Here is a 27,212-nt window from a genome sequence, read left to right on the forward strand (position 1 = left end):
AGTGGTCAACGCGGGCGCTCGTTCGTTGTCTCGTTCCAGGAGAAGGAGCAGGGCGAAGCAGGGAAGCAGCAGGGCACCGGCGCTGGATGATCTGGCGGCCGGAGACGGCGAGATCCGAGCGAGGGGCGTCGAGACACGCAGGTCTCCGGGCGGAGCGGGGATGGAGCTCCAGCGGCGCGGACGTGAAGCTTCGGGCGGCCATGGCGTGGACGGGGCGAAAGCGACCCGATCCGGCGGGGTCAAACGAGGCAGCGGCTGCGTCAATTCCCCGTGAAGAAAAACAGGGAGGGAGCATCCGGCGAGAGAGGGAGATCAGAGAAGGATAAGAAAGCAAGCGAGGGGAAGGAAGAGGGAGGAGGAGCACGGGCCTGGGCGCTCGCGAGAGGAGGCGGAGCTCCTGCAGGTGCTGCTGCTCGTCGCCGGCGGGGTTGCGCGAGATGGAGGCGCACGGGAGGAGATGAGGTGCGGCCAGCGGGCGGAGGAGACGAAACCGAGCGCTCTTGCTCGGGGTCTCGGGTAGGCGAGGCGGTCTTCTGATGGCGCCTGGTCTTGGGCCGCCGGCAGCGGCCAGTCCGACGAGGCGAATGGGAGGAGATGCATGGGAGAAGGAGCAAGGCAGCGCTGCTGCTGCGGGATCGGGGCTCCCCTGCTCAAGCTCCTCGGGCGCGTGCTCGTGCACGGGAGCGAGAGGAGGCTGGGCCTCGGGAACCATGGAGGTTGTGGCTTGAGGATCTGGATCTCGGTGGGGGTTGGCCGGCTAGGGAAAACGAGGAAGGAGGGAGGCGCAGGTGGATGGCTGGATTTTTGGATCGGGGAGGATCCAGATGAGGAAGGGACAAGAAGAGTGGCGGCGCTCGGGAGAGGGTGGATGGGACAGGATCCCTAAAATTTAGGGTTTAGGGGTCTATTTATAGTGAAATGAGGGGAATTTTGGGACATCTGATTTAAATCGGACAGACGGGTAAAACAGACTAGGGGAGTTCAAATGAATAAAACGAAGATGTTTTATAGATGTTTGGAGATGATCCGGACCCATGGGTAACGACTGTCCGGGTCGGGTCCGGGGGAGTTTTCGGACATGCCAAGAGGGGGTCTGAGAGAGGTCAACAAGGACAAGGACCTGACAAAATAACAACAGAGGCAAAGAGAGAAAGGGCAACTGCGAACGTCTACGAGTTTTTATGAAAACATGCAAATGCAATGCGCATGATGCTATGAGATGAAAGCATGAATGAAGAAAATGCAAAACAAAAGACAAAAACCCAACCACGGAGAAAAATAATATATCACAAAGCCGGAAATGGCAAGAGTTGGAGTTTCAATTATGGAAAGTTGTATCCGGGGCATTACAACACTCCACCACTACGAGAGGATCTCGTCCCGAGATCTAGGATGGCACCGGAGAGAAACGGAAGAGGAAAAGAAGAGGTAAAACTAAGTTGCTTCTTTGACGAACGAGTGAAACCACGAACTTTGAGAGGTTGAGCAATTTAAAAGAAAGAGTACAACAGAGATGAACGAGATTGCAAACAATCCGGTAGAAAAGAGGAACGAGGAACATTACGATAACTTGAAGGTTGCAAAGACATGAATCAAGCCTTTAATGGGCAACATAGAATTCGAAACCACTCCGGTTAAAACAAGATGAGAGAGGAAGAATTCGGGCAGCACTCCGGTTGAACATGGAAGGAAAACTTGATAAGATGAAAAGAACTTGAAGAGATGACACAACACTGCGGTTAAATGGATAAGCATGAAAAGAACACGGTCCTCACAATTTGAGATGATGAGTGAAGAGAGCAACATCACCATGCCTCCGGAAGAAAGAATAGAAGATAGATCATTGGAATAAAAGAATGGAGAAGAAAATGCCAACTTCTGCCACAAATTATCTTGGAAAGCACCCTTCCAAGAAGGTTAGAACGGAATTGTTGGAAAACCAACAAAGAAACGAATAAGCTTGTAGTGGGCTTATGGAAAACATCTCAAGACTGTGAGGTGACAACCGGCCAGTAATGGAAAACATTGATTTGATTGAGAGCACCGAAGAGATGAAAAACTTCTTCACCGAGATGAGAAGGAGAAAATTGGATCATTGATAAGCACCACAAATAGCTACATTCCTTAGGGAACGCTTTAGGTGAAATCTATACCAAGATAACTCCAAAGAAGAGATTGATGGATTTAGAGTACCTCATTCTTGACAACATGTGACTCATGAAACATGAATGGAAATTGTCAAGAATGATATAACGCCATCTCGAAGATAAGGTAGAAGGAATTGCACTTCGGAATGCAAGAAGAAGAATACTTGAACTCCTCAAAACAAAACATGTGTTGAGCACCATGTTTAATTTAGAGTAAAGCTTAGCAGATCATAACTTCGAGAGAAATCTTGAAGAACAATTGAAAATGAATAGAATCCTTGACGAACCACCCTATAGAGATTCCATGAATAACTCCGGTAATGAAAGGATGATAGAAAGAAAGAGAAGTTGAAAATACAAGGTGAAGCCTTGCGATGATTTCGATGGAGCTTTGCGACGAGATAAAGCGGAAAAACTTGGAACTCCAGAAAAGAAAAGATGAAACACTAGAACCGAGAATTACTTCATCATTAACAATCTCCGGAAGAAGGAATTAATCACTTGGATGAAACAAGAATAAGAATTATGTCATGCCTATCCTTCACCAATTTAAATTGATGACAAACGGATTTGGCATACTACTTATTCTCGTAGAAAGGATGGATTAAGAGAGATATAGCGCAAACTTGAGAAGGTATTCAACAAACCACCGGTGGAATTAAAGGAATGAATGGATTAAAATGATAACGAAGGAAGATAAATCTTGAAGGAACCACCGTAAGCATTGAAAACGAACGAAGTAAAGGGGTGAATCACCGGTAAGAATTAGAGAACAAATGAAGATACTTGAGGGAATTTGATACAAGAGAACAAAGAGTTCACGAGCTGATTAGAGAATACTTGAGCAATGCACTGGTAAGATTTGGATAACGAGAGCTGAAAAGTGAGGATGAAGAATTATGACATGATGGCTTTCGGAGGAAAGAAATGAAAACAACTCATGAAATGCTCCGGATGATAAGAAAAGAATTATCACAATCAAAACAATTATGAGGATAGCATGAAGCTTTAACTATGCATCTTTTGAAGAATGGGTAAGGATTTAAGAGGAAATCTTCTTCGGACTACAAAATTCGAGAATGACGACGAGAAACACCTCCATGAATTGTTGAGATACTCCGGAAGAATGACAAACGAAGAGGTTGAGCAAACAATGAAAAATGATTTGTAATTGATCTTGGAAAAGATCTGACTGATGAAATTCATTCTTATGTCAAACTTGGAAATGAATTTGAGAATCGCTCCTGATAATTCCAAGAGTCAGGTAAGATCCTGGAAAAAGACCTGTGGGTTAGGGCCCACTAAAAGATACACCGTTGGACAATTGATTGAAAGGGGGGATTGCACCGGTTGAATTAAATGACTTGAATGAGATAATAATCTCGAAATATCTTGAACGGATTGAGAATGGAAACACGAGTCTTGTGAAATATCTTCAGCACTCCAGGACAAATGAATAGGAAGAAGTGAATGATTAAGAGGTGCACTGACGTGGAAAAACATTTGAAACGAGGAAAGGGATATGATCAACACCGAAAGCTTGAATTAAAACCACCTGAGAGGAATACGAGAATGAAGATTGATGAACTTGAAGCTCGTGAGCATCTTCACGAGGAATCACCGGATCAAAACAATGATTGAAAAGAGTGAAGAGACTTCACATGAATAAATGGATACTTGATTAAGAAATCTGGGTCCTTGAAGAAAAAGGGTGGGAGGGCGGGGAAAATAAAGGCAACTTGGGATGAATGGAAGAAACACCGTTGAGAAAACTTAGAATTGATCTCGCAAATATTGAAATGATTGGATCCACTTGAAAAGAAGCACGCCGGTTGGAAAAGAATTAACATGACAACCTCAATGATCAAGAAGGATTAGCACTCCCATAGAAATATGAGAACACCATTTAGGAAAGGTATGGATTCAACATTTGACTTCGAAGCAACTCGAATACCACAAATAAAACAAAACAAAGGATTTGGCTTGTAGAATAAGCCGGAACAAACATATGATAGAGATTTTGTCCGAAGTTTTCGTGGTGGGGCCCACACGGGCTCGAGTGTACAGCACCATCATGTACAAGGCAGTGCACATGACATACGAAGTGTCCCTGAACTAGCATAGCCAAGGGTTCTTTAAGACACAACGAGACCACTGTAAAAACGACCGTGGAAAGGCGGACCACTAGACGTCAAACCCCAATCTCATATCATGCATCTGTCGAAAAGATATTCTAGGAGCTACTTGAATTCCCACCTACAAAACTCCCGAAACTTTATGGTTATGCAATCTGGTGTTGGGGATACAGGGGAAGCAATATATCTCACCCAAACTAACAATACCTACATCCAAGTTGTATCCATCGGTCAACACATAACCAAGAAACCTTCGGAAATCGTGTACCTCAACCTTCGAAAAGCATCCATTATACGAGTTATGGCAATACTCCCGAGCTCGCCCCAGTATTGGGTTATCAAGGTTATCTCACCAACAACTGCATAAAAGAGATTTTCGATGTCGGCAAAACTCAGGTATTCCAGAACTGCAACGATAAAATTGTGACGACAACACCTCGGAGCTCAACTCCCCGGGTCAAAGCCACATAAATAGACAGGAGGCACCAAGAACAATTTTCTCGTCACAAAACCATCGAAACGATTCCAAGATACCCGCATGATCCTAAAAGAATTTGAGTGAAATTTGAGGAGCGGAAAGTCAAAACATCTACGTCAAGAGTCCTCACCAGAGCGACGAAGGGGCTGAGGAGTAAAAAGAATCCTACTCTCCGATATATATAATCCTAAGACTCAAAATAGTTTTCTTCTAGACTCAACAACGGCCAACAATCAAGGGGCTCCTAGGGTCGGTCGAGGCTCTGATACCAACTTGTCACGCCCAATATGCGACCATATCCAAAAGGAACTCGAAGGTCCCACCAAGGATAGACCCGCATATTGAAACGCTTTTGCAAGGTGGATATCATTACATCAACATTACATAATAGATGGGGATACATACATAAGGCATACAATGCCACACGAATACATCATCACAATACATAAGAGCAACATCCGACTACGGATGAAACATAAATAGAAACTCAAACGACATCCACCCTGCTAGCCCAAGCTGCCGACCTGGAACCTATCCCCTGATCGAAGAAGCAGAAGAAGAACTCAACGCAAGCAAGCATCGTTCTTGTGTCATGATCATCGCATAAACCTGTACCTGCAACTGTTGTTGTAGTAATCTGTGAGCCACGAGGACTCAGCAATCCCATTACCATGGGTATCAAGACTAGCAAAGCTTAAAGGGAAAGGCAAGAGTAAAGTGGTGAGGCTGCAGCAGCGACTAAGCATATATGGTGGCTAACATAACGCAAATAAGAGCGAGAAGAGAGCAAGCAGAACGGTCGTCAACTAGTAATGATCAAGAAGTGATTCTGAACTCCTACTTACGTCAAGCATAACCCAAAGACCGTGTTCACTTCCCGGACTCCGCCGAGAAGAGACCATCACGGCTACACACACGGTTGATGCGTTTTAATTCGGATCTGGTGTCAAGTTATCTACAACCGGACATTAACAAATTCCCATCTGCCTATAACTGCAGGCACGGCTTTCGAAAGATTATACCCTGCAGGGGTGTCCCAACATAGCCCATGACAAGCTCTCGCGATCAACGAAGGAATAGACCTTCTCCCAGGATGACCCGATCAGACTCGGAATCCCGGTTTACAAGACATTTTGACAATGGTAAAACAAGACCAGCAAAGCCTCCCGCTGTGCCGACAAATCCCGATAGGAGCTGCACATATCTCGTTCTCAGGGCACACCGGATGAGCCAGACGTCGGGTTGGCATAGACCCTGGTTGCCCAGGGGGCGCCGGATATCGCTCGGTTTGGACCAACACTTAGACAAGCACTGGCCCGGGGGGGGGGGGGGGGTAAAATAAAGATGACCCTCGGGATGCGCGACTCCCAAGGGAAAAAGGGCTAGGAGAGGCAAATGGTAAAACCAATGTTGGGCCTTGCTGGAGGAGTTTTATTCAAAGCGAATTGTCAAGGGGGTCCCATAAATCACCCGACCGCGTAAGGAACGCAAAATCCGGGAACATATCACCGGTATGACGGAAACTAGGGCGGCAAGAGTGGAACAAAACACTAGGCAAAAGGCCAAGTCTTCCACCCTTTACCAAGTATATAGATGCATTAATAATATAAGAGATATTGTGATATCCCAACCAAAATCCTGTCCACCATGGAGCAATCTTCAACTTCACCTGCAACTAGCAACGCTATAAGAGGGGCTGAGCAAAGCGGTAACATAGCCAAACAACGGTTTGCATAGGAAAGGTGTCAAAGGTTAGAGGTTCATGGCAATTTGGGGAGGCTTGATGAGCAAAGATAGGCAACGCAGCATAACGATAGAACGAAGCAACTAGCATAGCAATGATAGTAATGAGATCCAGGGTAGCGGTCATCTTGCCTGAAATCCCGCAAGGAAGAAGAACGAGTCCATGAAGGAGATGAACGGGCGTAGTCGAACAAATCCTCACAATCGCAACATTACCGGAACTAAGAAGCAACACCGGAAAGAAACAAACAACCTGGTAAACACACAAGCATAATCATGGCAAGATGCACAATCAAGTATGATGCATGTCCGGTTTAATGAGGCATGGCATGGCAAACTGCAACACACAATACTACAAATTAAGTGGAGCTCAATATGCAACGAGTTGCATATTGACAAAACACCACATGCAATTATTTAGTTTGATCTCGGTTATGTACCCAACAATATTAAATGTTGTTAAACATGGCAAGAGGTGAAACATATGAAAACTACCTATCTAGACAAATTTAAATGAGGCTGGAAATAACAAACAACAATTCCGGAAAATCCCCATATGCAAATTATGGATTCGGTACTGTTCTTCCCTAAACACAATTTTATTGTTGTTAAACAGGAAAATAAAGTGGACCATGTTAAACTAGGCATTTTTCCACCCCATTTACATAAAAAGTTTATTAGATTCGGAGCTACGGTTATTTAGTTATGAAATAAATCATTTTAGCATGGCATATAAGCAAATTAATACAAACAGCATTTTAAACATTTTTAACATCGATGAAAGTGGCATATTCTGAAACTAGACAGAAATCTAAGCATTTTTCATATATGAAGTTTTTACATATGATGCACCATTTGTTAGATATTATATGCATGTTGCTTGGGGGGGGGGGGGTTCTGCAATTCTGTAAATCACTGGATAATGTCTAAAATCGCAGGCAGGGAAAAAAATACATCAGGCCGAAACTGTCTGGCCCAGCAGTGCTCAGGAGAGGGGTGGGTGGCTGCTCACATCCATGGGCTTGGCCCAGTTCGGTGGAGGAGGCGTGTGCTGGGCCGGGGAGGCGCTAGGCCGGCCTGCCTGTGGCCCACGCGGGCACTCGAGCTGGGCCAGGGTGCTGGATCTGGACCTCGCGCTGGGGTCGAGCGGAAGCAGAGGAGTGGTCAACGCGGGCGCTCGTTCGTCGTCTCGTTCCAGCAGAAGGAGCAGGGCGAAGCAGGGAAGCAGCAGGGCACCGGCGCTGGAAGATCTGGCGGCCGGAGACGGCGAGATCCGAGCGAGGGGCGTCGAGACACGCAGGTCTCCGGGCGGAGCGGGGATGGAGCTCCAGCGGCGCGGACGGGAAGCTTCGGGCGGCCATGGCGTGGACGGGGCGAAAGCGACCCGATCCGGCGGGGTCAAACGAGGCAGCGGCTGCGTCAATTCCCCGTGAAGAAAAACAGGGAGGGAGCATCCGGCGAGAGAGGGAGATCAGAGAAGGATAAGAAAGCAAGGGAGGGGAAGGAAGAGGGAGGAGGAGCACGGGCCTGGGCGCTCGCGAGAGGAGGCGGAGCTCCTGCAGGTGCTGCTGCTCCTCGCCGGCGGGGCTGCGCGAGATGGAGGCGCACGGGAGGAGATGAGGTGCGGCCAGCGGGCGGAGGAGACGAAACCGAGCGCTCTTGCTCGGGGTCTCGGGCAGGCGAGGCGGTCTTCTGATGGCGCCTGGTCTTGGGACGCCGGCAGCGGCCGGTCCAACGAGGCGCACGGGAGGAGATGCAGGGGAGAAGGAGCAAGGCAGCGCTACTGCTGCGGGATCGGGGCTCCCCTGCTCGAGCTCCTCGGGCGCGTGCTCGCGCACGAGAGTGAGAGGAGGCTGGGCCTCAGGAACCGAGGATGGTGGCTTGAGGATCTGGATCTCGGTGGGGGTTGGCCGGCTAGGGAAAACGAGGAAGGAGGGAGGCGCAGGTGGATGGCTGGATTTTTGGATCGGGGAGGATCCCGATGAGGAAGGGACAAGAAGAGTGGCGGCGCTCGGGAGAGGGTGAATGGGACAGGATCCCTAAAATTTAGGGTTTAGGGGTCTATTTATAGTGAAATGAGGGGAATTTTGGGACATCCGATTTAAATCGGACGGACGGGTAAAACAGACTAGGGGAGTTCAAATGAATAAAATGAAGATGTTTTATAGATGTTTGGGGATGATCCGAACCCATGGGTAACGACTGTCCGGGTCGGGTCCGGGGGAGTTTTTGGACACGCCAAGAGGGGGTCTGAGAGAGGTCAACGAGGACAAGGACCTGACAAAATAACAACGGAGGCAAAGAGAGAAAGGGCAGCTGCGAACGTCTACGAGTTTTTATGAAAACATGCAAATGCAATGCGCATGATGCTATTGGATGAAAGCATGACATGAACAAAATGCAAAACAAAAGACAAAAACCCAACCACGGAGAAACATAATATATCACAAAGCCGGAAATGGCAAGAGTTGGAGTTTCAATTATGGAAAGTTGTATCCGGGGCGTTACAGCGCCCCCAGGGCTGCATCATTCCCAGGTCGCGTGGGTCCGTCGCTGCGGCGTGTATCCCTTTTGTTTATGTTTTTAACTTACCTTGTTGGGGGCGCCCCTCGGGCTGCATCATCCCCAAGTCGCTCGGGTCAGACCCGACGGCATGTATCCCTCTTGCGGTCATTCTCTGTTTATGCATTCGACCCATCATGCTTGTTATTTGGTGCCTGTCCGTGGCATCCCTTCTTCCTTCGTGTCGAACCAAGCTTGCGCGTTAAAGGGGGGGGGTACCTAAGCATCACGACTCAGGGCTCCTACTGGCTCTCCAGCCCTCACCCTCTAGCTTTGTCCACAGCATCGCGCGCTGGCAAGACAGCGACGGCTGAGACTCGCTCGAGGGCCGGGACCCGAGGACGTACAGCGTCAACATCGAACCAAGCTTGCGCGTTAAAGGGGGGGTGGGGTACCTGAGCATCGCGACTCAGGGCTCCTACCGGCTCTCCAGCCCTCACCCTCTGGATTTGTCCATGGCATCGCGCCCCGGCAAACCAGCGACGGCTGAGACTCGCTCGAGGGCCGGGACCCGAGGACGTAAATCATCGACATCTAACCAAGCTTGCGCGTTAAAGGGGGGGGGTACCTGAGCATCACTACTCAGGGCCCCTACTGGCTCTCCAACCCTCACCATCTGGCTTTGTCCACGGCATCGCGACCTGGCAAACCAGCGACGGCTGAGACCCGCTCGAGGGCCGGGACCCGAGGACGTAGAGCAGAAAGGGGAGAAGAGGCAATAGGGAGGAGGCATGCGGGGACCTCGCCAGGCAACCCCTCGCTGGCCAATGCGCAAGCTTGGCACCGCACCAGGAAGCGTTTCCTGCCTCTCAAGATAAGTCACCCTCCGAAAACACTAGCCATCGCTGCACCATCACCGCATCCAATGCGATCCCGTGTTAGCAACGTCGCATTCCTTTCTCACCAAACGATAGCTGCTTGAGCGCCAAAGGGGACCTCCTGAGCATCGCGACTCAGGGGATCTTACTAGACCTCGGGCCGCTCAACTCCTGGCCTTGACCACGGCATCGCGACCTGGCATACCAGCGAAGGCTGAAGCCGCCTTGGGACTGGGACCTGTCGGCGCAGAGCACCAAGCCCTCGTGAGGTTCAAAAGGAAGAAACTAAGCTAAAACGGAATCAACATCTCGCACTGCTTCACGATAAGGATCATATTAACAAAAGGGACTACAGACACCTTACAAGCCCCCACGGGGTGTGTTCTTGGCTCCTCGCACAGACAGAAGACACGAATCCTAAAGAACCCTGACTACAGGAACTACGATGGCAGACGCCATCATCAACAGTGGGCCACGTGAGGCCCGACGCCAGCCACATCCAGATCAGAGGCGGCGGCGGTCTAACAAGCCCGTCCTACTCCGAGAGCGGCGCAGGCTCGGGGGCTCGTAGCTGTCGTCGCTCGTCTCCGGAGTCGCGAAGGGCTCGACGGAGTCGCTGGATCCTTCGAGGCGTCCGCTGCCACCGGAGGAGCTGCTGGAAGGGCGAGCGGTAGGCCTAGTCCTCGTCGCTCCGGAGCTCCAGCCGCTGCCTCTGGGGCAGCACTCCAGCCGGCGCCCATCTTCGTCGAAGACCTTGAAGAGCATCATGGAAGCGCCGTCAAAATCCAAGTGGATCACGAGGGCACCCCTCGTCCCGCAAACCCGGGCGATCTCGCCCCAGCCATGGGTCATGAAGACCTTACCTGGAGTGACGACCTCGACATCCGCATCGGTCGCGGGAGCCTGGCAATCGGCGTGCTACAGCCAGATCCTGAAAGGCCCCCTCGGCGGAATCTCGAAGGCGAAGGAGGGAGGAAGGTGAATCCAAGATCGAGGAGGCATGGCGGCGTGGAGCACAAACTCTCGGGAGGAGCCCTCGGCGTGGACTCCAGGAGGGACAACGCGCACCGCCGTGACCCGCCGGCACCGACGGCGGTGTCGTCCATGGCGCTCGGCATCAGCTCCTGCAGGGCCCTCAAGGTGGGCGTACAAAGGCAGCGGGAACCCTGGCAGCGGTCGCTCGCACCAAGGCCTCGACACCTCTTGCCGCACGCCCTCATCTCGGCGGCAGAGGACCAACCGCTTCTTTGGCGGAAGCGGGTCAGGACCCTCTCGGGGGGCCTTTCCCTTCTCTTCCGCAGAGAACCGGCGAATCAGAGCCATTGCGGCAAGGCGAAGCAGTGGTGAAAATGGAGGAGAGGAGGAGGAGCAGCCGAGGAAGATGAACTGGAATGTCCCGCGCCGTTCCGTACTTATAGCCAGAGGAAGCAAGGGAAGCAAAGCCTAGGCAGACGCTGCTCTTTTGATGCATGCAGATTGTTGAGGCACCCACGTCCAACCAACCGCCACGCGGCGCCCGAGGCCGTAGGCTATTAGGGCCCACGATGCTTCGTGCTTGCCCCTTCGCCTCTCTGCTCAGCCAAGTCCGGGCACGCGTTGGGCCCGGGGGATACTATCGGCGTTCTGGGAACGGGGGTCCCCAGACTTGCCAGCCTGCGGCCTGCGGTGTGGCTCAAGGGGCGGCCCAGCATGGCCCATCTTCGTCAACACGAGCTCAAGACCCTCGCGAGGGGCCAAGCCTCGCGGGGCGGACGACCGGAGGCTTCCTCAGGCATGGCCTCGTCAGGCTGTCTCGCAAGGAGGCGGAGAGATCAAGGCGGGGTACCTCGCGAGATACCCATGATGCAAGCCATGACGACCAAGGGCGCCAGGCGGGGGCCGGCCGGCACGGGGTCCTTCTTTCCTCTTTGGTGCAAAGGGAGCAAGCGCAGGCAAGAGCATCAAGCAAAGGCATCCATTTCGGTGCAACAAGACCAAGACCGTCGCAACGGCAGGATGGAGGTCATAGTGGAGCCCAACCCGGCGTCACCACCAGAGCCTTCGACAGGCGAGGACCAACTTTAGTCAGGATAAGTGTACTAGAGGTTCCCCTTCAAAATGTCCAATTGTTGGCGCCCTTCTCGCTCAATATTTGGGAAGAGGCTCAGGGCCTTTGCCTATAAATGGAACTAGCCACCCCCAGGCTAGAGGCATCAAAAGATAGAGCAACTGAACTCCCCCTAGTAGTTCATCGCACCAGCCAAGAACAGTCCCTCGCGAGGTTGTTTTTCCTTGTATGTTCATCATCAGCCCAAGAGGCAATCCACCACACCACAAACTAGAGTAGGGTATTACACCACAATGGTGGCCCGAACTAGTATAAACCCTGTGTCTGTTGTGTTGTTCCCTTTCGTATCTTAGATCCTAGCAAGGCGGCGAAGTGAAGGTAGGCAGAAGGCCAAATCTCCGCGCGCACCCCAGTGTTCGAATCTATAGGGTCTGCCGGAACCCCAAATCCTACATTTGGGCACGGGGGCTGCGCCCGGGTCACGCCCAGGCGTACGCCACCCAGCCAGGCCCTTCGGGCCTGGTTCGTCGCGCGTCTCTCCCCGAGCAGAGCCAAGGTACGAAGGCCGTTTGAGCGTCAAGGGGGAGTCCTGAGCATCGCGACTCAGGAGCCTAACTGGTCACGTAGCCCATCACTCCTTAGTTCCGAAAGGCTAACGGCGGTTGAGGTATGCGCGGGGCCGGGCTCTGCAGACGTAGAATGGTAGACTCACCCACACATCTCACCTCCCTACTTGCTGTTCGTGCGCCAAGGGGGACTCCTGAGCATCGCGACTCAGGAGCCTAACTTGTCACGTAGCCCCTCACTCCTTGGCCCCGTCCTGGTTTTCGGTCGGGGCTAACAGCGGCTGAGGTATGCGCGGGGCCGGGCTCTGCCGGCGTAGAACATAAGCAAGTAGGAGGAGCGCAAATTTCAAGGAATTCAAAAGCAAATATTACAGTCCATAACTGTTATCACGACACCAAACGCAAGTTTAAACGCCTCCCCGAGGCATGGTGCATGTTGCAGGAACTGAAAGCAAAACAGGAGCCACAACGGAGTCATTCGTTGGCGGCGGAGCTGCGCGGAGCGGGTTCGCCTTGTGGGGCCGCAGGACCGGCAGCGCCTCGCTTTGGCTTGGTGCTGAAGGCCCGGAACTTCGACAACAGAGCCTCCGCGTGACCCTTCATGGCCTCAGTAGCGGCAGCGGCAAGATTGCCGCTCGCTGGCTGCAGCAGGCTGTCGAGGTCGACGTTGGGGTCGTGAAGGTAGACATGGGTAAGGACCCGCATCAGCGCTGCAGACGACAAGATGCGCGCCTCGGCCTCAGCCGTAGGGCCAAGGCAAAGGGTGACATCTTCAAGAGCACGGACCATGAAGGGGAGCAGCTTGGCGGGGCCGTCCTCGGCGCCGGCCAGCGGGATTTCCAGGCCACTGTCGTAGAGCGACTTCAGCAAGCCGCGAACCTTCACCTCCGTCTCCATGAAGGCCTCGCGGTCTTCAGCAAGGACCCGCGCCTTGCCTTCTAGCTCGACCTTCCACGCCTCCAACTCCTGCTGCAGTGCGCCCAGGCGGTCGCGGCGCTTTTTGAGCTTGGTGTCTCGATCTTTGATGGCCGCCTCGCGAGCCTTCAGGCCTTCTTCCTTCTCCTGGCGGATGCGGACCTCCTCGGCAAGCTGGTCCTGCAGGCCCTGCAGTTTGCTCTCCAGCGCCTTGCAACAGCCTTGGGCATCGGCAGCCTCCCCCAAGGCAGCATCGCGAGCGGCCTTCACCTTGAGGACGACCTGCTTCTCCTTGTCACAGGCCGTCGAGGCCTGAACCAGTGCAGCTCGAATCGAAGCGTCAGAGCGAATCCAGCCGGAAGCCAGCTCCAAGCGCCCGGCCACCAAGCGAGGGTCGGCGCCCAAAAGATCTTGCCCTAGCTGGTCCAGTTCGGCAGCAGCGTGATCCAAGATGGTGGAAGGGGTCGGAGAGACACCAGTTGGTGGAGTAGGAGGAGAGGACGGCAGCGTAACCATAGGACCCTGAGGCAGGGCCTGCTGCGCCCCAACAGCTGTGGCGACAGCGTCAGGCAGGGATACCTCAGGAGTCGCTTGGGCCATGGGGGCTGAGCTCGCCCCAGCCAGCTCCACCAGGCCTCGCAAGGACGATCGGGCAGGAGAGGCCCGTGCCTTGCAGTCACCTCCCTTCATGGGCAGAGGTGCTGGCCCAGTCGGAGCCTCAGGAGCCCCCTTCAGTTTCTTCACTGCGGGCGCCAGCCTAGCCAAGAGATACAGACATCAAGCCTCAACGACAAAGCAAGGAATAACACAAGGATCGAGTACTTACTCGTCGCTGCTCGTGACCTCGAGCAACCTCCGGCTGTACTTGAAGCCCGAGAGCCGGCTGCTGGGATCAGCCTCGCGAGGTTCGGAAGAAGGAGGCACGTCTGCAGATCGCCTCGGAGCCGGGGAAGACCCGAGGGGGATCAGCCTAGACTTGGCCTTCTTCGAGATCGGGGGCAAGCTCCTGCCGTCCCGCTCGTCATCATCCTCGTTGTTGCTCGGCGGCAGGCGGAGAGCGTGGGGCCTGCGCCGGGGGAGAGGCGCTCTCGACTCCCCATCGGTAGCCTCAGAGTTAGGCCCCCCTTCCCGCTCCTCTTCTTCTTCCTCTTCGCTAGAGTCGCCGGAGGACACGTTCACCGTCGCCTGGGCCGCCGGGTCCTCGGGAGCCACCGCGGGAACGGGCCCGTCCCCATTAAAGACGGGCATGGAGTCAACCACCTTCTCCCAATCATCTCGGAGAAACAGGGGTACGGGGGCGCCCTCCAGCCTCGCCACGTCCCCTCCGACCAAAGATTGGAGGACCGCGACCAGATCTTCGTCGGCCAAAACGTCGAAGCTCAGGCGGGGCCTCCACAGTGGGAGCGAGTACTTGCGAAGAGGGGCCACCTGATGCTCCAGGAACTCCCTCAGGAGTGACGCGCCAGTCAGCTTCGCCGTCGCCATGTTCCCAGGCCTCAGATCCGCGTCCATCTTCTCCAACACTGGCTTCGCGCGGGGGTCCATGAGTTCCGCGCGAGACCAATCATCGGAGCTCGTGGGCTTCTCCGTGGGCAGAATCAGCCAAGGGCGGATGCGCCTAGCATCCACCATGACCCACTTGCTCCTGTAGCCCTCAATCCTCTTCCCGGGCTTTGAGATGGCATTGGAACCGCCATACGCGACGAAGCTTGCGCACACGGAGAGAGGACTGCGAGAGATCCGGAGGGAGAAGTAGTGGCGCAACAAGGCCACCGAAGGCTGCACCCCGACATGAGCCTCGTAATAATATGCGAAGATTGGCAGAAGAAGGACAGAGTTGGGGTGGAGGTGCAGAGCTTGCAGGTCGTAATGGCAGAGGATAGAGAAGAAGAACTCAAAGAAAGGAGGTACCAGACTGGAAGCAATGGCGCTTACAAAGAGCGGGTAGAAGGTGCTCCCTTGGGCCTCAGGAGGGGCGGAGCCGGCCTTGAACACGTGCGCCCCGTCGATGCCTTGCGCCACCACCATCCGGCGCATCCGGGCAAGGCTCGCCTCCGACACGTTCGGCGAGTCCAAGGCGGGCGAATACCAAGATTTGGCCGGAGTCTGGTGAGGCGCCATGGCTTGCTAAGGTGCGCGGTCAAAGTAGATCTGAAGATCTCGGAGGCAGAAGGGAAGGACACAAGAAAGGGGATCTGGGCAATGACCGGAGGAAGCAAGGGAAGCAAAGCCTAGGCAGACACCGCTCTTTTGATGCACGCGGATTGCTGAGGCACCCACATCCAACCAACCGCCACGCGGCGCCCGAGGCCGCAGGCTCTTAGGGCCCGCGACGCTTCGTGCTTGCCCCTTCGCCTCTCTGCTCAGCCAAGTCCGGGCGCGCCTTGTGCCCGGGGGCTACTATCGGCGTTCTGGGAACGGGGGTCCCCAGACTTGCCTGCCTGCGGCCTGCGGCATGGCTCAAGGGGCGGCCCAGCATGGCCCATCTTTGTCAACACGAGCTCAAGACCCTCGCGAGGGGCCAAGCCTCACAGGGCGGACGACAGGAGGCTTTCTCAGGCACGGCCTCGTCAGGCTGGCTCGCGAGGAGGCAGAGAGATCAAGGCGGGGTACCTCGCGAGGTGCCCATGACGCAGGCCATGACGACCAAGGGCACCAGGTGGGTGCCAGCCCGCACAGTGTCCTTCTTTCCTCTTTGGTGCAAAGGGACCAAGCGCAGGCAAGAGCATCAAGCAAAGGCATCCATTTCGGTGCAACGAGACCAAGACCGTCGCAACGGCAGGATGGAGGTCATCGTGGAGCCCAAGCTGGCGTCACCACCAGAGCCTTCGACAGGCGAGGACCAACTTTAGTCAGGATAAGCGTACTAGATGTTCCCCTTCAAAATGGCCAATTGTTGGCGCCCTTCCCGCTCAATATTTGGGAAGAGGCCTAGGGCCTTTGCCTATAAATAGGACTAGCCACCCCCAGGGTAGAGGCATCAAAAGAGAGAGCGACTGAACTCCCCTAGCAGTTCATCACACCAGCCAAGAACAGACCCTCGCGAGGCTGTTCTTCCTTGTACTGTTCATCATCAGCCCAAGAGGCAATCCACCACACCACAAACTAGAGTAGGGTATTACACCACAATGGTGGCCCGAACTAGTATAAACCCTGTGTCTCTTGCGTTGTTCCCTTTCGTAGCTTAGACCTAGCAAGGCAGCGAAGTGTAGGTAGGCAGAAGGCCAAATCTCCGCGCGCACCCGAGTGTTCGAATCTATAGGGTCTGCCGGAACCCCAAATCTGACAAGAACGTCGACGATAATGCTGATGCTGGAAATATCAATGACGCCATATTCAACAGGGACGACAATGACCCCGAGGACGGTGACTACTATCCGAAGTCCAAGGAAGATAGAATCCTTGGACCCGACAAATTCGACATCCCCGGGGAACCCCTCGAGCCCCCTAGACTTGAAGCCTTCCACCGGCGATTTCTAAATTTTTTAGATCAAAAGCACTTTCCAGCGAATTTTATATCAAAACTTTGTGTTTTTGCACAGAATCAATTCAACTATCATCCAAATCATCCCAAAGGCTTTACTTGGCACATTATTGAAACAAAATCTATAAACATGATTACTACAATAACTTAATCATGTGAACACACAGGAACAATAGGTATAAGTATTGGTTCTCCCCGAACAAGCGCTTTTCTTTAATGCCTATTTAGCTAGGCATGATGACTTTAATGATGCTCACATAAGAATAGTAATTGCAACATGCAAGAGCGCATCATGAATCATGTGGAAAGCACATTTAAGCCTACACTTTTCCTATCCAAAGGTATTTTATGAGAAAACAATTTATGGGAGCAAGAATCAACTACCATAGGAAGGGAAAACAAGCATGACTTCAAAATTTCAACATAGATAGAGGAAACATCATATTATTGAGATACATACAAGCATATGTTCCTCTCTCAATATAATTTTCAGTGGAATCATGAATGAATTCAACAATATAACTATCACATAAAGCATTCTTTTCATGATCCACAAACATAATTTTCTTATTACTCTTCGCACAAGCAAATTTCTTCTCATTCATAATAGTGGGAATAAACTCAACAAAATAACTATCATGTGATACTTGATTGGCATAATACAATTGAAAATTAAAATCACGATGACCGGTTTCATGGTTATTATTATTCTTTGTATCATAAGTGTCATCACAATAATCATCATAGATATCAACTTAGTTGTCATAATAAATTGAAATCGCTTCCAAAATAGTGCAGTCATCATTAAATAAAGTTGTGACCTCTCCAAATCCACTTTCATAATTACTACAATAAGATTCAACACCCTCCAAAATAGTGGGATCATTATTACATAGAGTTGACACTCTTCCAAACCCACTTTCATCATTGTAATCATCATAAATAGGAGGCATGCAATCATCATAATAGATTTTCTCATCAAAAGTAGGGGGAGTAAAAAGATCATCTTCATCAAACATAGCATCCCCGAACGTATGGCTTTGCATATCATTAGCATCATGGATATTCCAAGAATTCATACTAATATCATTGCAATCATGCTTGTCATTCAAAGATTTTATGCCAAATATTTTATTGAATTCTTCTTCTAACACTTTGGCACAGTTTTCTGATCCATCATTTGAAGAAAGACATTATAAAGATGATCAACTTGACACAAGTTTTTTTCCATATTTTTTTGGAGTTTTATTTTATAAAATCAAACTGGTGAATAAACAAAATACTAAAAGATTTAATTGCAAGATCTAAAGATATATCTTCAAGCACTCACCTCCCCGGGTAACGGCTCCACAAATTAGCTTGATCTCTACTATGCAACTTTTATTCTTTTACACTCTCTTGTGCCTCAAGCATAGAGTTATGTAGGACAGCAGCAAATTTCCCTCAAGTGGATGACCTAAGGTTTATCAATCAGTGGGAGATGTAGGATGAAGATGGTATCTCTAAAAAAACTGGCACTCAAATACAAGAAATCTCTTGTGTCCCCAACACACCCAATACAATGGTAAATTGTATAGGCGCACTAGTTCAGCAAAGAGATGGTTCTACAAGTGTAGTATGGATAGTAAATATAGGTTTTTGTAATTCAAAATAATAAAAACAACAAGGTAGCAAGTAATAAAAGTGAGAACAAATGGTATTGCAATGCTTGGGAACAAGGCTTGGGGTTCATAATTTCACTAGTGCAATCTCTCACAGTGCTAAAAAAATTGAATCATATAACAATCCCTCAATGTGTGACAAAGAATCACTCCAACGTTCCCATCAGAGAAATTAGGACAAAAAAGTGTATCAACCCCTATACCTAGATTACCCCAATGTCACATTGGCAATCCGCAAGTTGATTACCAAAATGTATATCAAGTGACTCAATAGAATACCCCATTGTCACCATGGGTATCCACATGCGAGACATACATGAAGTGATCTCAAATCCAATATTCAATCGAACGTAACGAAACTGCAAAGAGCAAGACACAATTCATCACAACAAGATAGAGAGGGAATAACACCACATCCAACTATACTAACAAATCTCATGGTACATCAAGATCATGCTAACTCGAGAACACGAGAGAGAGAGAGAGATCAAACACATAGCTACTGGTACATACCCTCGGCCCCGAGGGTGAACTACTCCATTCTCGTCATGGAAACCGCCGGGATGATGAAGATGGCCTCCGGTGATCACTTCCCCTCCGGCAGGGTGCCGGAACAAGGCTCCAATTGAGATTGCTTCGGGATAGACAGAGTCTTGCGGCGGCGGAAAAACTTATCGAGGTCCACTTTTAGAGGTTTTTATATTTATAGGGTTTTCAACCTTTGATTCACGTCAGGGGGTGCCCGAGGGTCCCACAAGCTCAGGTGGCGCGCCCTAGCAGGGGTGCCACCCAGGCTTTTGGCCCTTGGTAATTTTATGGCTCTCTCTCGAGGTCCCCATTGGTCTCTTTTTATCTTGAAGAAATCACCGTACAATTTTGTTGCCTTTGGACATCGTTTGGGGTAGATTTCCTGGAAAACCAAAAACATGCAGAAAACAACAACTGGCACCGGGCACAAGGTTAGTAGGTTAGTTCATGGAAAATCATATAGAAGTACACCAAAACTATATAAAATTGTTGAAAACATGGCATGAATACTTCATAAATCATAGATACATTGGGGACGTATCACATATCATCAATACTCAACGTCATTTTCACTGTTGTCCTATTATCAACAATTTGACCATCATAGTAACTTTACTCACCCAAAAAATCTCTTGTATCCCCAACACACCCAATACAATGGTAAATTGTATAGGTGCACTTGTTCAGCAAAGAGATGGTGATACAAGTGCAGTATGGATAGTAGATATAGGTTTTTGTAATATGAAATATAGAAAGAGCAAGGTAGAAAGTAACAAAAGTGAGCACAAACGGTATTGCAATGCTTGGAAGCAAGGCCTAGGGTTAATTCTTTCACTAGTGCAATCTCTCAACAGTGCTAACATAATTGAATCATATAACAATCCCTCAATGCGCGACAAAGAATCACTCCAAAGTTCTTCTCATAGCGAAGAACATAAGATGAAATTGTTGTAGGTAGCGAACAACCTCAAAATTATCTTTGTGATCAATTTATTGAGCCATCCCTATAAGTGTCACAAACATCCCTAGAGTTTGTATTACAATAACACCAAATAATTTCATATTCATAATACTCAATCCAACACAAAGAACATGAAAGAGTACTGTTGGGGATATGACTACTGAGTTAAACCACCCAGGAGGGGCCGGATTACACTCACAAGGAGTCCTGCATAAAGAACCCATGAAGACGAAGTACATGGCGCTTTAACTATGGAGGCTTAGAGGCCCAGAGCCCAATGGCGGATTAGGGCCCATAGTACTAAACCACCATACATGTAATAACTTGTATTGCAAGTTAGGGAAAGGAAGAAACCGAGCCGGAGACTTGTATGAGCCGGCCTCGGGATTCTGTAGACCGGTCGGGTGTCAACCTATGTATATATAGGGACGACCCGGCAGCGGTTCAGGGACAAGAAACAACAGCTCGAGAGATAGGTAAAGCGGATTCGCTCCCTGCTCATCGAGATCAATCAATCCCACAACAACTGGATCATAGGCTTTTACCTTCACCGCAAGGGGCCGAACCAGTATAAACTCCCCGTGTCCTTTGTTCCGGTTTAACCCCTTCAAGCTAATCTTGTCGCGATGGCTCCACGACTAAGTCCTTTCATTAGGACATCTGACATGATATTTCCACGACAATTGGCGCCCACCGTGGGGTTATCGCACGATGGTTTCGAGTTCTTGAAGGGCAACTTCGAGGGACTCAAAGGATATGTTGTTGGCCGGATGACCAAGAGTCATCGTAGCAAGATCTACACCGAGGACGCAGGCTGGGGCCCCGAGGCCGGCTCAATTGAGTACGCGTACTGGGTCCCCTTCGAAGGAATTCATGTCTTCATCAGCAAGATCGGCGAACCGGGCCCTAAGCCGGACATCTGCACTGACCTCGTCAAGATGGCTCAGCGTGCCAGCCCTGCCCGGGTTCAGCCTGCCATGAAGCGGGCGTTCGTAGGATGCATCCACGGTACCAAATCTGAACAGGTATCTGATGGTGAGACGGCTATCTACTCTGACAGCGGATCATCTACCAGAGAGACTGAGTCGTTGTATCAAGTTGAGGGTGGCCTGTTTGGGGGTTATTCCATTGGCAGCAGTATTCCGGAATCCTTTGAACCGCCTAACCGGGTTGCAATCTTCACGGCCGGTAAACAGCCGACATTGCAAAATTCCACTGCAGCAGCGATGAATTCCGGATCGGCGGCCGGGGCAAGAGGCCCTGCGCGCCGGCCGGCTCAAGTTCTTTCTGGTTTGTTGGACGCCTGGACGAAATTGTTAACCACGACAGTTACCCCTGAGACTCAAGATCGGCATAATGCAGAGGTCACAAAGCTGCGGGATCAGATAACTCAGGCCAAGGAGGATTTGGCAGCTGAGGAGACCAGGATGGCTGAGGAACGCGCCACTTTACTTGCCCAGTCACAGAGGATTCAGGCTGAGAATTACCGAGTCTTACTGGATTAGAACGCGTCGAATGACGTATTGCGGAGGAGGCATCAGTCTCGCCTACCGACGGATTACAATGCGATGAATCTCTTCAGTACGCCAGGAGCTGAGACCAGCAATCCAGCAGCGGTAAACTGGACTGCAGTGCCTATGACTGGAACGCCGAATCAGCCACGGGTGATGGGTCCACCTTGACGAACAGAGAACCCGCTGCAGTACACGACACCCCCGCCGGGTCACTTCTCCACCCCTTTGGACAACATGATTGCTGCGGCATCTCGATTGGCAGCTATTCCAATGGAGGGTGAGTCACCAGCAGTGGTTGAGATGCGGCAGGCCAGGGATCTTCTTCAGACTGCCATGTTGCAGTAGCAGGCTAATTCATACAGCCAAGATAGGATTCACTCAACCCCTCGCCCGAGCAAGAGCTACAGCAGGCACATGGACGAACCGGCTGTATTAAGCAGTGCGTGGAACCATGACGCCCCTCGAGGGCCTAATCCAGTGTGTGGTGGTGCAAATGCTCAGGACGTGGTGGATAACAGCAGAGCATGAAGGGAGGCCGCATTAGCAGCGTAGTACGCAGGACATCATCAACCCGCCCCGATTCAACCAGTGGCGTCAGTAGAACGAGGACTTGCTTTCAGCTCCTGGGGAGTGCCGTGTCTCACCCCGGCTCTGCACAATGTGCGGTTACCCAAGGATTTCAAGGGCCTGCGTAAGGTGCCTAACTACACCACCGATTTACCCCCGAGTCATGGGTTGAGAGCTACGAGATGGCAATGGAGATGCTGGAAGTGGATGAAGCGGCATGTGCAAAATACTTCACCATGATGTTGGAAGGAACAACTCGCACTTGGTTAAAGATCCTGCCCACTAACTCCATCGGGTCATGGGTCCAATTGAAGGCACGGTTTATAGAGAACTTCAAGGATACGTGCAAACTACCCATGTCCATTGTGGATCTGGCTGCTTGTGTTCAAGGAGATAACGAGTCAACAACTCATTGGGTGCGCCGGGTTTCAGAAATCCTACATTCGTCGGACCGCATCAATGCTGATACGGCAATCGTAACATTGGAGGGTAATTGCCGGTTTAAGTCGTTGTGTCGGAGTAATGGGACACGGGTAGCCTCACCCGAGTCCCTGAGCATATCAAAACCTTGGTCCGGCTTCAGCCCTCAGTGCCCCGAGCTAAAGCTCCGCCCTCCGGGAGCCGTCTAGCCCAACGGCCGGCCCCCAGAGGATAGCCGACCACCTACAGACGGCACCACGAGCAGCCGGCTCCAGTCAGCCGGCCTCTAGAGAGGACGGTGTCAGGAAGGTGGCCACCAGGCACCCTCACAGTCCGTGCCCCCATCAAAAGGACTAGGGGGTGTCCGGACAGCCGAACTATCATCGTCGGCCGGACTCCAAGACTATGAAGATACAAGATGGAAGACTTCGTCCCATGTCCGGATGGGACTTTCCTTGGCGTGGAAGGCAAGCTTGGCGATACGGATATGTAGATCTCCTACCATTGTAACCGACTCTGTGTAACCCTAGCCCTCTCCGGTTTCTATATAAACCGGATGGCTTTAGTCTATAGGACGAACAACAATCATACCATAGGCTAGCTTCTAGGGTTTAGCCTCCTTGATCTCGTGGTAGATCTACTCTTGTAATACCCACATCATCAATATTAATCAAGTAGGACGTAGGGTTTCACCTCCATCAAGAGGGCCCGAACCTGGGTAAAACATTGTGTCCCTTGTCTCCTGTTACCATCCGCCTAGACGCACATTCGGGACCCCCTACCCGAGATCCGCCAGTTTTGACACCGACATTGGTGCTTTCATTGAGAGTTCCTCTGTGTCGTCACCCATAAGCTCGATGGCTTCTTCGATCATCAACAATGACGCAGTCCAGGGTGAGACCTTTCTCCCCGGACAGATCTTCGTATTCGGCGGCTTTGCACTGCGGGCCAATTCGCTTGCCCATCTGGAGCAGATCGAAAGCTACGCCCCTGGCCGTCAGGTCAGATTTGGAAGTTTGAACTTCACGGCTGACATCCGCGGGGACTTGATCTTCGATAGATTCGAGCCACAGCCGAGCGCGCCGCACTGTCACGACGGGCATGATTTAGCTCTGCAGCCGGACAGTACCCTGGAGGCCGCACACGAGTCCGCTCCGATCTTCAATTCGGAGCCGGCTGCGTAGATCGAGGACGGGTGCCTAGACACCGCCTCGGGGGCTGCAACCTCTACGGTGATAGAGCCGAACACTGACCTTGTCCCTCATGAAGCTTGTGACTCCGAGGTGCCGGACTCCTCGCCAGACTCCGAACCTCCCGCGCCCCCTCCAATGGAATCCGATTGGGCGCCGATCATGGAGTTCACCGCTGTGGACATCTTTCAACACTCACCTTTCAGCGACATCTTGAGTTCGCTAAAGTATCTCTTGTTATCAGGAGAGCCCTGGCCGGACTGCGGTCAGGACGGTTGAGATGCGGACGACGAAGAAATTCAAGATGTCGCCGGCAGGTAATTCACACTCACATGCTTACTCTGCATGAAAAATGCCTTACCCGCTGCTATTTTCTTCACCGCCTCGATTTCCTAGAGGGCCTTGTAGGCTTCGGCCTTAGCGGCTTTGGCAATCTCAAGAGCCGATGTAAGCTCGGACTCTCGTGTCTTCTAGTCGCGCTCCAAACTCTCATGTTTTTCCACGAGAGCCTGGAGCTCTTGTTGTACCTCCGCCAGCCGCGCCTCCTGTTTCTCTCGCTCGGTGCACTCCGCGGCCGCATTATGTTCAGCCACGGACACCGCCTCCTTCAGGGTCGCCACCTCGTTCGTGGCCCCTGCAATACCCACGTTATCCTTGTCATTTTTCTTGCAACCAAATACTTTCTGTAAGGTACAATTTTAATAAGGTGTTACTCACCTTCCTTGTCCTCGAGCTGCTTCTTGGCACGGCCGAGTTCGTTCTCGGACCGCTCGAGGCTTTGCTTCAAAGTATTGACCTCCGCAGTCAGTGCGGCAGAGGTCAGCAGCATAGCCTGCAATCCCATATTGACACAATTTTTATGACTCCTGCGTATATCTTTTTAGATCCTCAGTCCGGTTTTTCTTTCCGAACACCGAATCGAGCATCAGGGGCTACTATCTATGCAGTACTATTTTACACATATCAGAATTCTTACCTCAAAGCCTGTTAGAAGGCTACTGCAGGCTTCGGTGAGCCCGCTCTTGGCGAGCTGAACCTTCTGAATCACCGCACCCATGGCGGTGCGGTGTTCCTCTTCAATGGAAGCGCCGTTGAGTGCCTCCAGCAAGCTATCCGGCGCCTCCGGTTGGACGGAGATCACCGGCGTCACGGTCTTGCCCTTCTTATGAAGGGGCCGCCCGCCGGACTCCGGAGCCACTACAGGTTCTCGTGCGGAGTCCGGTGCAAAGTCCAGGAGGTTGCCCTGCGGCACCTCCGGGGCCTCCTCCTCCTGGCGGGTCCCTTCCTAGGATCCCACCTCGGCATCGTCCACATCACGAGGGGAGGAGGCGGTCGGAAGGGAATCCATATCCGATGCACCCAAGGACCCGCTCGACGAAGCGGGAAGATCCTCCTTGGGCGGACTGCAGGGTTGTATGCGGCATTAGAAAGACTCCATGTGGCGAAAATAAAAATCATGAAGTTATTCGGGAGTCCGGATACTTACGATCTCGCCAGGGGCTTGGCCCTTGGAGGCCAATCCTCATCTCGTCGCTGGCGTGGGCAGAGCAGTCCGGGGGAAGAGACCTTCCCTTCTTGGACCCTTCGGCCTCCCTCGTTGGGGAGGCCTTCCTTTTCTTTCCTCCCCCTGCTGGGGGAGAGGCCTCTTTCTTCTCCTCCTCGCCTTCGTGGGAGGAGTCCGCCTTGGTGTCATCATCTGATGACACCTGAAAACGGGAACTGTTTCGAGTGCCCGTGGCCTTCTTCTTGACCTTCTTCTCCGGCACCACATGGGGTGCCGGAGCCAGCAGCCCCGTTAAGCGGGCATCCGCTGGGTCTTCTGACAAAGGGGCCGGACAGATAGTCTGCTCGGCCTTCTTCATCCAGTCCTGTCAAAGGAGAGGGAGTTTAGATCCCGCATAGAGTCAAACTATGGAAAACAAGCGCCCCGTAAAGGGCAAAATCGCTTACCTCGCTAGCCGGACGCTGCAAGCTGAATCCGCGATCTTCGGTGGCGGATGCGGGAGCCTCGGCGCCCTTAAACAACACCCTCCAGGCCTCTTCGTACGTAGTGTCGAAGAGCCCGCTCAAAGTCTGGTGCTGCGCCAGATCGAACTCCCACATATTGAAGTCCCGTTGTTGGCACGGGAGAATCCGGGGGATGAGCATGACCTGGACTACGTTGACAAGCTTGAGCTTCCTTTTTACTAGCTTTTGGATGCAGGCTTGAAGTCCGCTCAGCTCCTCCAAATCGCCCCATATCCGGCCACTCTCCTTCCAGGAGGTGAGCCGTATAGGGATGCCAGATCTAAATTCGGGGGCCGCTGCCCATTCGGGGTCACGCGGCTCGGTGATGTAGAACCACCCCGATTGCCACCACTTAATGGTTTCAACGAAGGTGCCCTTAAGCCAAGTAACGTTGGGCATCTTGCCCACCATGGCGCCTCCGCACTCCGCTTGGCTTCCCTTCACAACCTTCGGCTTGACACTGAAGGTCTTGAGCCACAAGCCGAAGTGGGGCTTAATGGAGAGGAAGGCCTCACACACGATGATAAACGCCGAGATATTGAGGATGAAATTCGGGGCCAGATCATGGAAATCCAGGCCGTAGTAGAACATGAGCCCCCCGGACAAAGGGATGGAGTGGGAAGCCCAGTCCGCAGAGGAAATGGGAAAGAAATACTACCCTCCCATGGGGCCTGGGGGTGGGGATGAGCTCCCCCTCGCCGGGGAGACGGTGCGCAATGTCGCTGGACAGGTATCTGGTGCTGCGCAGCTTCTGGATGTGCCCCTCCGTAACGGAAGAGGCCATCCACTTGCCTCCCACTCCGGACATAGTTGGAGAAGGTTGAGGTGAGATGTGCGGACTTGGGCCCTGGAGCTCGAGTTCGCAGAGATGGATACGCAAAGGAGGAAGAAGGCGTAGGTAAAAGGGTAGATCTTTATCCCCTTATATGGGCGGACGAAACCATGCGTCCCCACCAGCCTGATGAAACTCGCTTATCTCCCAAGCGCCACAATCAATGGCGCGGTTGGGTTACCCACGTCCGTATTGATGAGAATCCCGGGATAAGGGGAACACGATCTCTGCTTCGACAAGACGTGCCAAGGAAACCGCTTCGCTAGACGCGCGGAGGTGGTATAATAAAAACGATTCGAGTAAAGGCTTGGTTGTGGTGTGACGTCACGCCACAAAATACATCAGCAGATTGAACTTGTGTAAATATTATTCTCACGACGGTGGTATGTGGAATTTATTTTGCAGAGCCGGGCACTATCCTGGTGTTCACAATCTTCTATAAATTATTCAGAGGAGGAACCCGCCTTGCAATGCCGAAGACAGTATGCGCGCCGGACTCATCGTCATTGAAGCCTGGTTCAGGGGCTACTGAGGGAGTCCCGGACTAGGGGGTGTCCGGACAGCCAAACTATCATCGTCGGCCGGACTCCAAGACTATGAAGATACAAGATTGAGGACTTCGTCCCATGTCCGGATG

This window comes from Triticum aestivum, chromosome 5B (genome assembly GCF_018294505.1).
Source record: "Triticum aestivum cultivar Chinese Spring chromosome 5B, IWGSC CS RefSeq v2.1, whole genome shotgun sequence".
Taxonomy (NCBI): domain Eukaryota; kingdom Viridiplantae; phylum Streptophyta; class Magnoliopsida; order Poales; family Poaceae; genus Triticum; species Triticum aestivum.